This window comes from Bidens hawaiensis, unplaced genomic scaffold, assembly GCF_021521415.1.
Source record: "Bidens hawaiensis isolate Kalapana, Puna unplaced genomic scaffold, B.hawaiensis_p1.1 tig00010164_1, whole genome shotgun sequence".
NCBI classification, from domain to species: domain Eukaryota; kingdom Viridiplantae; phylum Streptophyta; class Magnoliopsida; order Asterales; family Asteraceae; genus Bidens; species Bidens hawaiensis.
The window spans coordinates 712,213-726,309 of NW_027491770.1; positions in this window are offsets into that span (position 1 = coordinate 712,213).

The window sequence follows — 14,097 nt, forward strand, 5'->3', positions numbered from 1 at the left end:
CAACCTAAGCTTATACTATAGCTATTAATTTATTAATTGCAACCAAATTTATATCGAGTTTAGAAAATTAAATTTCAACATTATATCAGTTATGACTCATTCTATTAAAAATTAGGATAATATATGTACATTATAATTGTAAATGCGTATGTTGAGAATGTCAAATATAAGTGTTGTCGTCCACAAGATGCTTTTAATATATCTTTCAATTAAGTTAATTTAAAATCGTGTTCCAACATATTTATATATTGTTTGGTTTCTTTAGAGACAAAACTAAAATTGTCATGTACTAGTTTATGTTATTAAAAAACAGTGCCTAAAAAGAAATAGAACTATGGTTTTAAATTAACTTATTCGTTTAATTAAACGTGAAGCGAAATAAATAAAAAATTAAAAAGTGCAAACCTTTTTATAATAAAACCCTGGAATTTTAATTCGCTTTATGCCACAAATATAGTTGTGCCGCCACTGACTTTATGACAATCCACATACACACATATATGTGATTTATCCATGATTAGTTCCATTTATTTATTTATGCCATCAGCCGGGTCGAATCTAGAAAGAAACTACCAATGTCAAGTGACCTGTGAGTGTAATTGTGTAAATTAGTGGTGCACAAATCGGGTTTTTTTTAAACCCGGAACCTAGGAACCGGTTTTTTAAGAACCGGGTACAAAATGAAACCGGTTCCTGTCAGGAACCGGGTAGGAACCGGACCCGACCCGATAGGCAGATATCAGGAACCAGTGGAACCGGGTAGGGTAGGAACCGGGTCCGGTTTATACCCGAAAACTGGTTCCAACGGGTTATTTTTGACCGTTGGAAACCGGTTCCAACGGCTATTTTACCGTTTTTAGACCGTTGGAACCGGTTTTGAATGTTTATACCCACCCCCACTTACTATATATAGACATACTAGGTTTAGAACTTGTTAACCAACTCCCCTAACTTGTTAAACACTTCAATTTCTTGTTAAACCACTTACCATTACCAATGGCAACCAACGACGAAGTTGTTATGGTTATCGAGACCTCGAGATGCCCCGAGATGGCGCGATGCAAATACTGCGGAAATTTTTTGAAGGCGGCATCGAATTCCACCCTTCGAAAGCATACCAATAAGTATTGCAAGGAAAAAAAGCATTTGGATGCCAAAAAAGAAGAAGTCGGGGAGTCGTCTGGCTCTACAAGTCAAGCCCCTGTCGCCGGTAACAAAGCCTGATGGTCGTAGATGGCGGGACGAAAACAACGAACAATGTTTGCTATTTTTAGTTTTATGCTTAATAATGTTTGTAATTAATCGTTTTGCAATAATATTCGTTGTGTAATGTTCTATAATAATTATATGTTTAAAAGTTAGTTTAAGTGTTTAAGACAAGTTTTTTATTTAACACAAACAAATAACACTTTAAAAAACTTGTTACATTAATTAATTGATTCGTGTTACATAATACATAAATGATTAGAACATATAAAAAATGATTAGAACAAATACAAAAAATACAAATTAAAATTAGTCGAGTTCTACGACTTCGTCTTCTTCACCCGAAGATTCTTCTTCCATCTCTTGAATTGGACGTTCAAGTGGTATTTCGTCTTCAAAGTTTGCCTTGTCTTGTATACGATCCACCGCATCCAAATGATCCTTTAGGAAAATGCACATCTCTAAGGACTCGGGAGTGACTTTGGTTCTTCGCATCGATAATATCCTTCCACTAAGTGAAAAAACCAATTCCGAAGCAACCGTTGAAGCTTGGACGCTTAGCAAGTCACGAGACATGGCGGAAAGAATAGGAAATTCATGTTGCTTTCCTTTCCACCATGCCAAAATGTCAAGGTTGCGAACGTCCTCGACCGTTGCACCTTCTACATAGTTTGCTCCACTATATCGGCCAAGTTCACTAGTTGGTGTGTTACCCCTTTTCCGCTTAGCCGCCAACTCACGAACCGCATTCATCATGTTTAAAAGCTTGTCCTTTCATGGCTTACTTGATGTTTCTTGCCTCACAAAAGTCGACTCTGAGCTTGGACCATATATTTTGAAGTAATGGTCATAGATTTCTTGAAGGGATTTGTTGAAAGAATCCTTTGCTTCCGTCGACGCCATCGGATCGATCTCGTGCGCACCCATGTTGTCATATATTTCCTCGATCAACGCCTCAACCTCGGCAACATTTATGTAGGGGTTTAAAGCGGTGGCACAAGTAAACACGGGTGGTATTCCTTCAAAATATTTTAGGAACTTCTTCTTCATTGGGTCAACAATGTGCTCGAAAAGGTCATTTTTGTTTTCAAAGTCTTTGAAATTCAAGGAGATGTTGTATAATTCTTGCAAAACCCAATAACTAGTAGGATAGTAAACCCCCGACAATTTAGTTGTTGCGGTTTTAAAAACATCAAGATACTCCAAGAAGTAACCGATATTATCCCAAGCACCGTTTGGAAACATATCGGCTTCGCAACGATCCACAAGCGTTCTATGAAACGCTTGTATAGTTTGTTTTTGTGAAAAAGCACAAGCGAGCATATTACAAGTCGAGTTCCAACGGATTGGAACGTCCCAGTTCGGCCCCAAATATTTTCTATCCACCAACTTGCAATAGTTTTTGTATTCAAGATGTCTTCTTTTTCCACTTTTGAAAATATCTTGTAACATCAACCTAAATAATCTCAAACCGCCCTCCATGGTTTCGTTGTCAAGACCATCTTAAACAACCAAATTGATAATATGGGCAACACATCGAGTATGAAAAAACTTTCCGTAGCAAAGTGGTGTATATTTTATATATAACTTGTCTACTGCTTTTGTATTGTTAGATGCGTTATCAAACGACATTGAAAATTTTTTTTTCCTCAAGTTAAAAGTGGTTATTACCTCATCCAAAATTTCAAACAATTTTTCAACAGTATGTGGAAACGGAAAGTTTTCAAACGCGTTGGTGCGTTTCATTATTTGCCAAGATACCGGATCGATCCAATGCGCGGTCACACAAAGGTACGATTCCGGTAACCATGGGGTGCCAACCAAACATCGCTAGTTAAGTTGACACCCGTTTGTAAAGTGTCAAAAAAATCAATCAAATCTTTTTTGGCACATTCCCACAACTTTAGACAATGACGTCGAAGAGTGGTACGACTTACTTGGGTGTAGCGCGGTTGAAGAGTCTCTCTAATCAAGGCCGTCAATTGAGGGTTGTCGAAGTGGTTAAACGGCAAACCTTGTTGAATCACGAACTTTGCCATCCTATCATGAACCGCTTTCACGTTGTAACGAAATATTGCCCCATCTTTACCCAATTCGGCTTGGACCGCGGCGGGAACTTATTTCAACGCCTTGCAAAATTTCTTCTCGATGTGCTTCTTTAAAGTAGAGTTCGAATCATGCTTTAAATAAGTGCCACACAATTTGCACCGAGCCTTAATGTCTCCATTAAGCAACTCAACCAAATCCCAATTCCGCCATACTTCTTCGTTGCGGTTATGAGGGAGGATCTTTGCAACTCCGACGTCATCTTCGGCACGAACCGGGTCAATAAAAACGGAGTCGGTAGCCGCCGCCTTTCTTTTGCCCTTGTTTTGGCTTGCCATAACAACTAGTTATCGAGTGGTGATGGAATGGAAGTGAAAAAAATTGGAGTGTAAATTGTAAACCGATAAATTTTCTTGATGTTTTTGAGTTGGAGTGGTAAAACAAGTGATCATCCAACCCTTTATATAGTTGTCTAGCTCAAAAACCGGTTCCATCGATAATATAGCCTTTGGAACCGGTTCCAACGGCTATATTACCGACGGAACCGGTTACAACGGCTTTTTTTAGGAAAAAACCCGGCGGAACCGGTTATTTCGGGTAGGAACCGAAATCGGGTTGGAACCGGTTCCGGGTAGGAACCGATTTTTTGTCAAATACATGGGTCTAGGTAGGGTTATCCGGGTATTATAATACCCTAACCGGGTATAGGGTATACCGGGTACGAACCGGAACCAGTTCCGAGTCGGTTCCACCGGTTCGGGTCCGAAACCGGTTTTTTTGTGCACATCTGGTGTAAATAGGGAAACAATTACAAAATCAAAACTGCTTATTTGCATGAGTCAAATTTTCAATCATAAAATACTCGACCCACTAATTCAGGCCTTTTTTCTCTTTCTAAGTTGAAGCCCATACAATACTCGGCCCATCTAACTCTGGCCATTTTTTTGATCTAGTTTCATCTTACAAGAACGTCATTTTATCAAATAGTTTACTATCACATGCCAATTACACTAGAGAACAAATCAATTAAAATTGAAATCCCTTCTGATTTTGTGAAAGATTTCTTTTTTATAAGAAAATCTCATAGAATAATAACCAACTTTTAAAAGTGTTTTAATTAGGTAACCTATGTAGATTTCCCAAAATTAGGTCATTAACTCTTCAAATCGAGTCTTGCCGACTTTTTTGTGCTTTAAGAAAGCAATGAAGGATAAGATATGGGGGTCGGGATTTGCGATATATGTAGTTAAATATTAAAGATAATAAAAAGAAAAAATTATAAATTTTGTCCTTTTGAATTAGCTAAATTATGGAACGGGTCCTTTTTGGAAATGAGTTTCACTTTTTATCCTTTATTTGCATGTTTGCCTTGATTTTAGTCCTTTACAATAACGGATGTTAAGTTTTTCAATTAAGTAAGCCCACATGCAATGCACATGAGGGCATTTTCGTCCTTCTACCCATTAAGGACTATTTGTGTAATAAACTAAATTTGTAATTTAGTCAAACCATTTAACATGAGGGGTTGTTTATGTTATTTTTCTTAAAGAGACTATAATTTAATTAACTATAAATATATATTTTTTCTATCTCTATTTATCTCTTACTCTCTCTCCTTTCTCTTTCTGTGTCTCTCACTCTCCATCACCATCTCCTCTAACCACCCACATCCACCACCACAACCACCACCACCGCGTCACTGCCAACACCACCATACCGGAAACACCATCATCTTTGCCTCTTCAGCTAATCCCCTGTTTCAGATCTAGGGCTTCCTCTTCTCTTTCAAAACTATTCATCCTCGCTAATCTACCTTCATGAAAACAATTGTAGCAATAACTTTAAATGGTCAAATAACAAAAACACATTAATCGTAACCATAACCGAATTGTCAGTTAATCCGCATCAATCAAATCAAACACAACAATCCAGCTTCAGCTAAATCGGAAAAGTCAACTTGCGAGAAAACTCGGGATTCTTGGTAATATCTTTCATAATCTCCCTCCAATTCCTACAAACACCCGCACACGAAACCGCATTCTTCCGAGGCAGCCAAGCGCACTCAGACGCCTCAATCCTCATCAACACATCTCGTAACCGCTCGGGCGGCATATTTGCCCAACAACTCTGTTTCAAAGCATCAACAATAGCCGGTGATCGGTCCTCGACTACCCGTTGTGACCAAGACCTCAAGCCAAAACCTTTTTTAGACATACTCCCAAAATCCCCCTTCATATCCTGAAGTATACTCTTAAACGACATCTTCAAGTTCAATTTAACGACATCTAACGGTTCAATTAACGGAGAATTGATGAAATAAGGTTACTTACGTGAAATTGGAAGTGGGTTTTGATTGAATTGACGGATGGTAGCGATTTTGGTAGTGGTATTGAAGAGAGAAAAGATTAGGGTTTGTAAGAATGAGGAGATAACGATATGGTTACAGTTTTCACGAAGGTAGATTAGCGGGGATGAATAGTTTTGACAGAGAAGAGGAAGCCCTAGATCCGAAATAGGGGATTAGCTGAAGATGAGGAGATGATGGTGTTTCCGGTTTGGTTGTGTTGGCGGCGACGTAGTGGTGGTTGTGGTGGTGGATGTGGGTGGTTAGAGGAGATGGTGATGGAGAGTGAGAGATACTGATAGAGAGAGAGAGAGAGAGAGAGAGAGAGAAGGGAGAGAGAGTAAGAGATAAATAGAGATAAAAAAATACATATATTTATAGTTACTTTAATTATAGTCTCTTTAAGAAAAATAACTTAAACAACCTCTCATGTTAAATGGTTTGACTAAATTACAAATTTAGTTTATTACACAAATAGTCCTTAATGGGTAAAAGGACGAAAATGCCCTCATGTGCATTGCATGTGGGCTTACTTAACTGAAAAACTTAGCATCCGTTAGTGTAAAGGATTAAAACCGAGCCAGACATGCAAATAAAGAATAAAAAGTGAAACCCATTACCAAAAATGACCCGTTCCATAATTTAACTAATTCAAAAAAACAAAATTTGTAATTTTTTCTAAAAAATGTTAATTATATTATAATTTAAAAATAAATACTAAAATCCATGTCACCACTCAACGTCAACGTCAACATCAAAAGAAAGGTAAAAAGATTTCCAGTGTGAAACAAAAAACAAAAATACTAAAAATCATGTTAAAATCTTTAATGTAATAAAATAAGAAAGTTGAGTGACTTAATTGAAACACATTTTAAACTTGAATGACCTAATTGAAACACTTTTGAAACTTGGTTACTATTCTATGAAGTTGCCCCGACCAACAAAGCCTGGCTACCTGGGTACACTCATTTGCAAAAACGTCATCCTCATCCGTGGCCTGCCACCAATTTTTAGGGAAACGCACAGTACAGCCCGAAGACCCGTTTTGGTAAAACCCCTTGTTCGAACGAGAATCTAAATCACGACCTCGCGTAAGAAAAGCCTTTAAAGAGTGGGCTGATATTTAATTGTATCTCTAATCTTCTTAATTCCGTCCCGTGCCAACTATGCTATAACTTGGATCGTCGGTGTAGAACACTATGAAAATGAATAGGTTAAGCAAACTTTATAAAGTTACAATGAACTTCCCCAATAATACTATTGTGTCGTATCATCACGGACGAAGATTATGCCAAAATGTGGACTTTCACGGGAATGATTTGAAAGGATATGGATGAGATATTTTCTTTATTTTTTACTCCTGTCTTTGAATTTTAGCAGAAAGATGGACATTCCTTACTCATTATCAGACAATCACTTATTTACAAACTTTGGCAAGTCTCGCGATCATCCAATAAGAAGGGTTTCATTTTTAAATCAAAATGACATTAGTAGGAATATGAGCCGAAACGTCTCCAAATTGGGTTTCAACCAATTCAAACGTGGATGATTATCATAAGACGGATTGTTTTTCTTCCGTTTAAATCTATTTCAATAATTCTTTTAATTTTGGTTACACCAATTGGCCCTTTGGTATATGTTGAAAGACTTATTATGTACCTCCAAATTACGATCGATTGATACCTCTAATAATGTTTTGACCAGAAAACTACAATATTGTATTCAATAAATTCTACAAATTCTCTTAATAATATTAGATTATTAGACATCGAGTTTTGTAGTTTAGGATGGATTTGATAATGCAAGCGTTGTTAGGTGGATTTGTTTGATGCTTTCAAAATTTTCACTTTTTAACTCTACAATGTTATATTTAGGGGTTGTTATCTGGTGTTAAATTAATAAGATTTCTAGCTGATTAATAGGTAGTCTCTAAATTGTTGATTATGTCTTTAAAATTTAACCATTAAAAGGTTTAATGAGCCATTAAAAGGTGTAATCAAACATGTTGGCCCAAGCGGATTAAACAATCAAATCAAACATACGAACAAACAAATGAACATCACGAACTTAACAAACTTATATGGAGAAGAAACTTCTTAACTCACAATAAACAATAATCTAGACCCCTATTTATAATCTTACTAAGCTTGTCATCCAAGATAACTACTAAACTTTCTCTCCAAGACAAAACCTTACTTAAACCTATTATAATAAACCCTTAACTTTATTAATAATTTAAGATTAACCTTCATTCACCCCCTTAATCTTGAATTGGTCGTCTCTTTTGTACCGCCAAGGTTTTAAATTCCTAATAGCACTCTTAACTCTTCAATTTTAATCATTGATTCGTCTTTACCATTTATTTTCAGTTGTTTGTAACAAATCTGTTTAACAGGTTCTTTGCGCTCATCGTTCAAACCATCCACATTGATCTCAGTTACACCTTCATTCTCTACGCTCTTCTTTCTCACATTTCTTTTCTTTCTTTGCTCATCAACACTTTCTGATGAGTTATTCATTCTTTCTTTATCAGACCTCGTAGGGCTTTTCTTTCTAGCAATTCTTTTGAACCTTTCATTCAGTTCTGTCATTTCATCAACAAATGCTCGATTATTGACTTTCACACATGATTCTAAATCTGCAGACTTGTTAGCTGTATCGTTCCTTTCATTTAGTACCATATTCTTCCTCTCATCATCATGATCTGTAGCATATTTCTTGCTTCCTTTCTTCTCACTTATTTTGATAGTTTTCTCATCTTCAAGGTTGTTTGAGTCAGAAAAATATATCTGAAGAGTTACCATCTTCTCTTTTCTTTTCATTCAATCTTTCCTTTTCTTCACTTTCTAAAACAACTTGCAAAGCTTCTTCTTTCTCTGCAGCTTCCTAAGCTTCTTTCTCAGTGGCTTCTTGAGATGCTTTTTCATCTTCTTCCTTTCGTACATAATCAATTCCAAGAAATCGAATCTTTAAAGCACGCCATGCTTCCTTATCATTCATGAGTATGCCAACTTGTACCAAGATGTCTTCCGGTAGGGTCTGACATATGCACCCCAAAGCTATGTACATCTTCCTTTCATCTACAGTTGCATCGATTGTAGGTTCAACAACGTCCCAAAAGCCATAATCTTTCAGAAATCCCTCCATCTTGGTCGACCATATTTTGTAGTTCGATTTCATTAGTACTGGAAGTCCCCCATTCACCATCGTCTCTTTCCTTTCTTTACTTTCTTTTCATGTTTCAGTTGGAACTGATTCCCGATGCCAAAACCAATCTCCAATAAATTGCCAAACACCACAAACTTTTCTTTTTGTAATTCATCAAGAACAACATTCTTGATTACCCAAATACACATCTCGTTCTACAAGTCTTCACTTTGTTTGAAAGTATGGTGCCTACCAAGTTTTAACTTTTCCCTTATTCTCTTTGCTGCGCCCTCTGCCTAAATCACTTCAATCGATGCTTTGCAAACTAACCTTTAATAATTAGTTCTGCAATATCACGTTATTAATGCATATAACGTTATTAATGCTACAAACTTCACTTAATGTCAATTCAAGCTTATCACAATTAAATAATTATGAATGCTTTCACCGTCTTCAATACTTCAATACTAAACAAATTTGTTGCCTTTAGTTGCCGATCTCACCGCCTTGCCGGAACAAGTTCTTGTTGTGATCGGTCTCTTTCTCGAACCTCAATACGAGCTTGGAACAATTGAAGCTAATCAACTTACGAATAAGTAATTTGCCTCGTCAGAAAGAAACACTTGGTGGCTTCGGTTTCTTTTTTTCTTTTAATGATAAAGCCTACGATCTCAACTTCTCAAACAAAACACAACACGACACGACTTCGAGAAGAAAGAAAACCTCCCTACATTTTCTGGTCGCAATATCACAGTAGTGAAAGAACTCCAACAAAAAGAATTGATTTGATCGATATACGAAATATATTATCTTAGTGCAATTTCTTTGAAAACACAAAAGCAAACCTAAGAGATATTATTGCAAACGACAAACAAGTGCAGCCATATAAGTGCTTTTGTCTTTTCTTGATGACAAAAACAAACAATAAAACGGTAGGGATCTTGACTCCCGAACTCCGATCAAATAACCTGGTGTGTAACGAGTCTAAGCTTTGATATCAGTTGTTGGCCCAGGCGGATCACCTCACTTGATTGTGCAGTAATTGCTAGACCTATTAGTTTGATTGTGATAACAAACGATAACTTAACCGGATTGTTGACACAATTGAACTCGATCTACCGAATTACCAATTTATGTTTATGATAACTAATTCAATAACCGATGATTATTAATTCAATGACACAAGAGCTTGACCCTAAGTGTTGATGAATAAACCAAACAAGTGATGCCCCAATCGATAATCGAAAACACAAATTGTTTAAACAACCAAGCAATAATAGAATAAGATCAAATCAATAAAACTTAACCAAATCCTTAGTCATGGAGCACAATGAATTTGTTCATAAGTTAAAACACACAAACCCTAGCCTAGAATAAGCAAAAGAACTTAGCCTAGCATCGACATTATGTTAAAGTCACTTATCTTGATAAACATACGATCAAAAACGAACCGGAAGCTTCGGGATGGTCGGAAGTCGATCTCGGGTCTCTCTTCTGCCTCTGAAAGTAATGATATGACGAATGGGGGCTTAGATGTGTTTATATAGTGATTAGGTGTCACACCCCGACTAGCACAATGCGGAAGCGTAAAACGGGAATGTAACAGACACCTCTGGTATCAACACATTGTTTATAAAGAAACATTACAAACTAATTTACAATATATTACATTTCATTGTTCTGTCATCGTTTTACAGTCTAGGTGATACAAACAAAACTAGTTCGTTAACTATACGATCTTACTACTAATACCCTTGCTTCTATTCACATAGCATCAACCACACACCCTGGGCAAGTAACAGATCACCAAATCATTCCGATTTAGGTACAACTGAAAAGCAGTTTAAAACAGGTCAACTACTGGAGTTAGTGAGTTTCACGAGTTTCAAGAAAACAGTTATGAATATTCACAAGTTAACACTTTTAATCATGATATAAGTATGTATGTATGTAAATGATGTAATTATGCTAAGCTACAGTGAAGCCTTGACTGTATGTGCTGCGTGCATCCATTTCCCACGCTCAATCAACCACTGTGGCTCCCCTTCCGCCCACAACATGCCCCGGTAGCTATGTCTAACACTACATAGCCTGTATATAAAATTATGGTCATGTGCAAACGGCGCTATGTGACACGGTAACCAAGCCGATTCCGTTTGTGTTTGTCAAACCAATAGTACTATTCACAAGTTACCGGCTCGAAGTTAATCACTGTGATCATGAGGACTTTCGTGTGTTAGCACTTAGATAATTCACATCATTACAAATTTCAGATATGTATACATAATCAAACATGCTTTTTACCCCAAAAGTTCGTAAAACTGTTTAAAGAGTGGGGTCATGAAACTCAATGTTTAGTAGATAATCAGTAGCACGTCGGTTCGAGGTTTGTGTAACTTGTAATCATGGTTTCCTATAATCAATATTATAATAATATTAATATTTTTTAATATTATTATAATATCAATACTAAACTGGGCTGTATAACTACTCTGGGTATAGTTGGAACGCCCAGAAAGTGGCAATAGGCTTAGATTGTGATGTTGTTCAATGTCTAATACTTAAAACCGAACTTGGCTCAGATTCCCGTTTTCCCAGCTGGGCCAAGTTGCTCGTTTACGCATTCAGAAAACAGTTATGGGGAAATAAGCTTAGGTAAATGTATTGGTTAATAAAATGATTAAGTTATAAAGAAAGATCACATATTGGGGTCCCGGATTAGCTACGAGGCCCGTTTCTGTTTATTCAGTTTGATTTGAGAAGAAACGCGCACAATCTATCCAGATTGTCCAAGTTTCTCATAGAAAGGTTCGTTTTTTACAATCCAAAAATATGATTTTTGATCACTCTTGGTGTTTTGATATTCCCGCAGGTTCGTTAGTCGCAAACTTGCCGGTTTTTATAAAAACTGAATTTGTTTAATCTTCAAATTAGCATAATTAATTAACCGTTAATCATTAAATTATGAAAATTTAGCCACTTATCAATTAAAATATGTAGATTTTTATAAAAATATTTCTGGAATTATTTACTGAATTATTAATTTATAAAAATTCATTTTATCAGCTATATTTCGCTTGAAAATCGTCCGTTTATCCCAAACAATGTCCAAATATTCCACAAAAATTCTTGAACACTCAAATTATGTCCCAAAACAACCTGTATCAATTCTAGAATGTAAAAAGCTCGTGCAATATTCTTTTCGGCCCAAATTCGGCTATAAACATTCACACGAACGCATATGCACAAAACACCCTTAGACTTTTCCAAATGATCCCAAAATTCATATGTGATCAAAATACATTAAATCTGAGTTCCCTGAAAAGTTTCATAATTTTTGAAGCATTTTAACTATTTTTCCCCATTAAACGTCCCAATTCGGTAATAAATTCTCCAAATATTCTCGGAGGGTCGAAAAATTACCAAATTTGAACAGGGACTCAATGATTTAGTCCCTGATGTCCCTGAAAATTTTCATGACCTAGCGAGTGTTTCGGCATTACCTTAGCGGTTTTGGTTCGTTTCCGCTTTCTAATCGACTTTTCAAGCTCTTGTGCTCATATGTAGGCTAGATACAAGTCCTATATTACAAACCAAGCAATTTTTCATTAACATAACAGCCCTTAACTTAGGGTTTTGGCTAGTTCACAAAAACAAACTTTTGAACCGTAAAAATGCCGTTTCAACCCTTTAATCCGTGTTTATGGCAAAAAAAAAAACTATCAAACCAGGTTCCTTACCATGTGTATGATCAAAACATGTTTATGAACCATTTTTAGGATTTTTACATGGTTAGGAATGATTTTTAGCAATCAAACTATGTTTATTTGGTATTAATCAATGTTAAACAAGTGTAAAAGTAGCTTGTTTAAGTTGTTTACCTTAGGGTTTCTTGAGATTTTGGCTGGAGAAGAAGAAGTCTAGAAGTTGTATCACAATTTTTTATGCCAAAATATCTCATAAAATTATATATATAGAAAAAAGAAAAGCCTTGGGGGGGGGGGGGTTCCCCCTTGCGATCGGAATAGGGGCTGGGCCCCCTTAGGCCCATATTGGCCCAATAAACTGTTTCTAAAGGCCCAAATGCGAAGGCCCAGGTCCAAATTTAGTTCGGGTTCGGTTTTTGGCGCGAAAAACTTATCGGGTGCGTTAAACAGTGCGAAAACGAGAGTTTTTCGGCTAGTTTTGTGTAAAATTATAAAAACATACTATATGTTTGTAAAAATCGAAAATATTTTCATGGATTTCTTAAAACATTTCAAATAAGTGTTTGGTAAGTTTTTTTCGGCTTAACGGATGATTCAATGCTTGGTTTGTAACTATCTTTCACGTTTAAATCTATAGCGGGTAGTTAAACGAGAATGTTTTCGTTTAACTTGTTTGCTATCGAACTAAGGCCATATTACCAATATTTTAGCTTATATTAAACATATATCAGTTATAAATGGCCCCCCGGGATATCTGGGTCATAACCCGACCCGTTTGATTAATCGTTCGTTTGTTACGCAAAAAGCGTTTATTTGCTTAATCGATAAATACGTACTGAGGTGTACCTAGTTTTGGCTCAAATGTCACATTAGGGTTAATTTTCTTCGATTTAAGGCGGTTCGCGTCGCGCGAAGGGTTAATGGGCCTGTCCTTCGCATCGCGCGAAGGACAAAATAGTCAGGTACAGTTTATGGCTTCTTTGCGTAGCGAGAAAAATAAGATCCAGTCCTTCGCATCGCGCGAAGGAAGAAAATGTCAGCCAACTTCTTTTTCTTTTCTTTATTCTTCCTCGTGATGCGTGAACTCCTATTCCCGTACTTCTAAGCCTTCATTCCAAGCTCGTAAATCAACCCTATAAGCCTCCATAACCTCCAATGTCCTAAAACACGTAAATATGCTTGAAGTACCAATGTTCATTCATTTATTTAACTAAATATAACTAATTAATAGATAATAATACTTAACTTTTATCCAACCATCACAAGTAGTTTTAGTGAAGTATAAAGATTAGATTAACTTCTATTTCTTAAACACAAATCCTAACAACTTTTAGGGAATCATAGTTTTTTTCACACAATCCCCCTTGGTTGATTTAAGTAGATTATATTTACGCATTCCTTTAGCATATGATTTCTTTAACTAGCATGACAACCTAATCAATGGTGCTTAACAATCTTAATTTTAAATTAACAAAACTAGAAAAATTGATCAAGCATGTGTCTCATCTTTTCAAAGTCCAGTACAAGAAAACATCTTTTGGATAAAATATTAAGATTTTCTTTTACCATTTCTAGTCTTCAAACATGAATGAATCATGAATGCTTATAAAATTTTGTTTTAAAGATGTTAATCATCAATCTTGAATT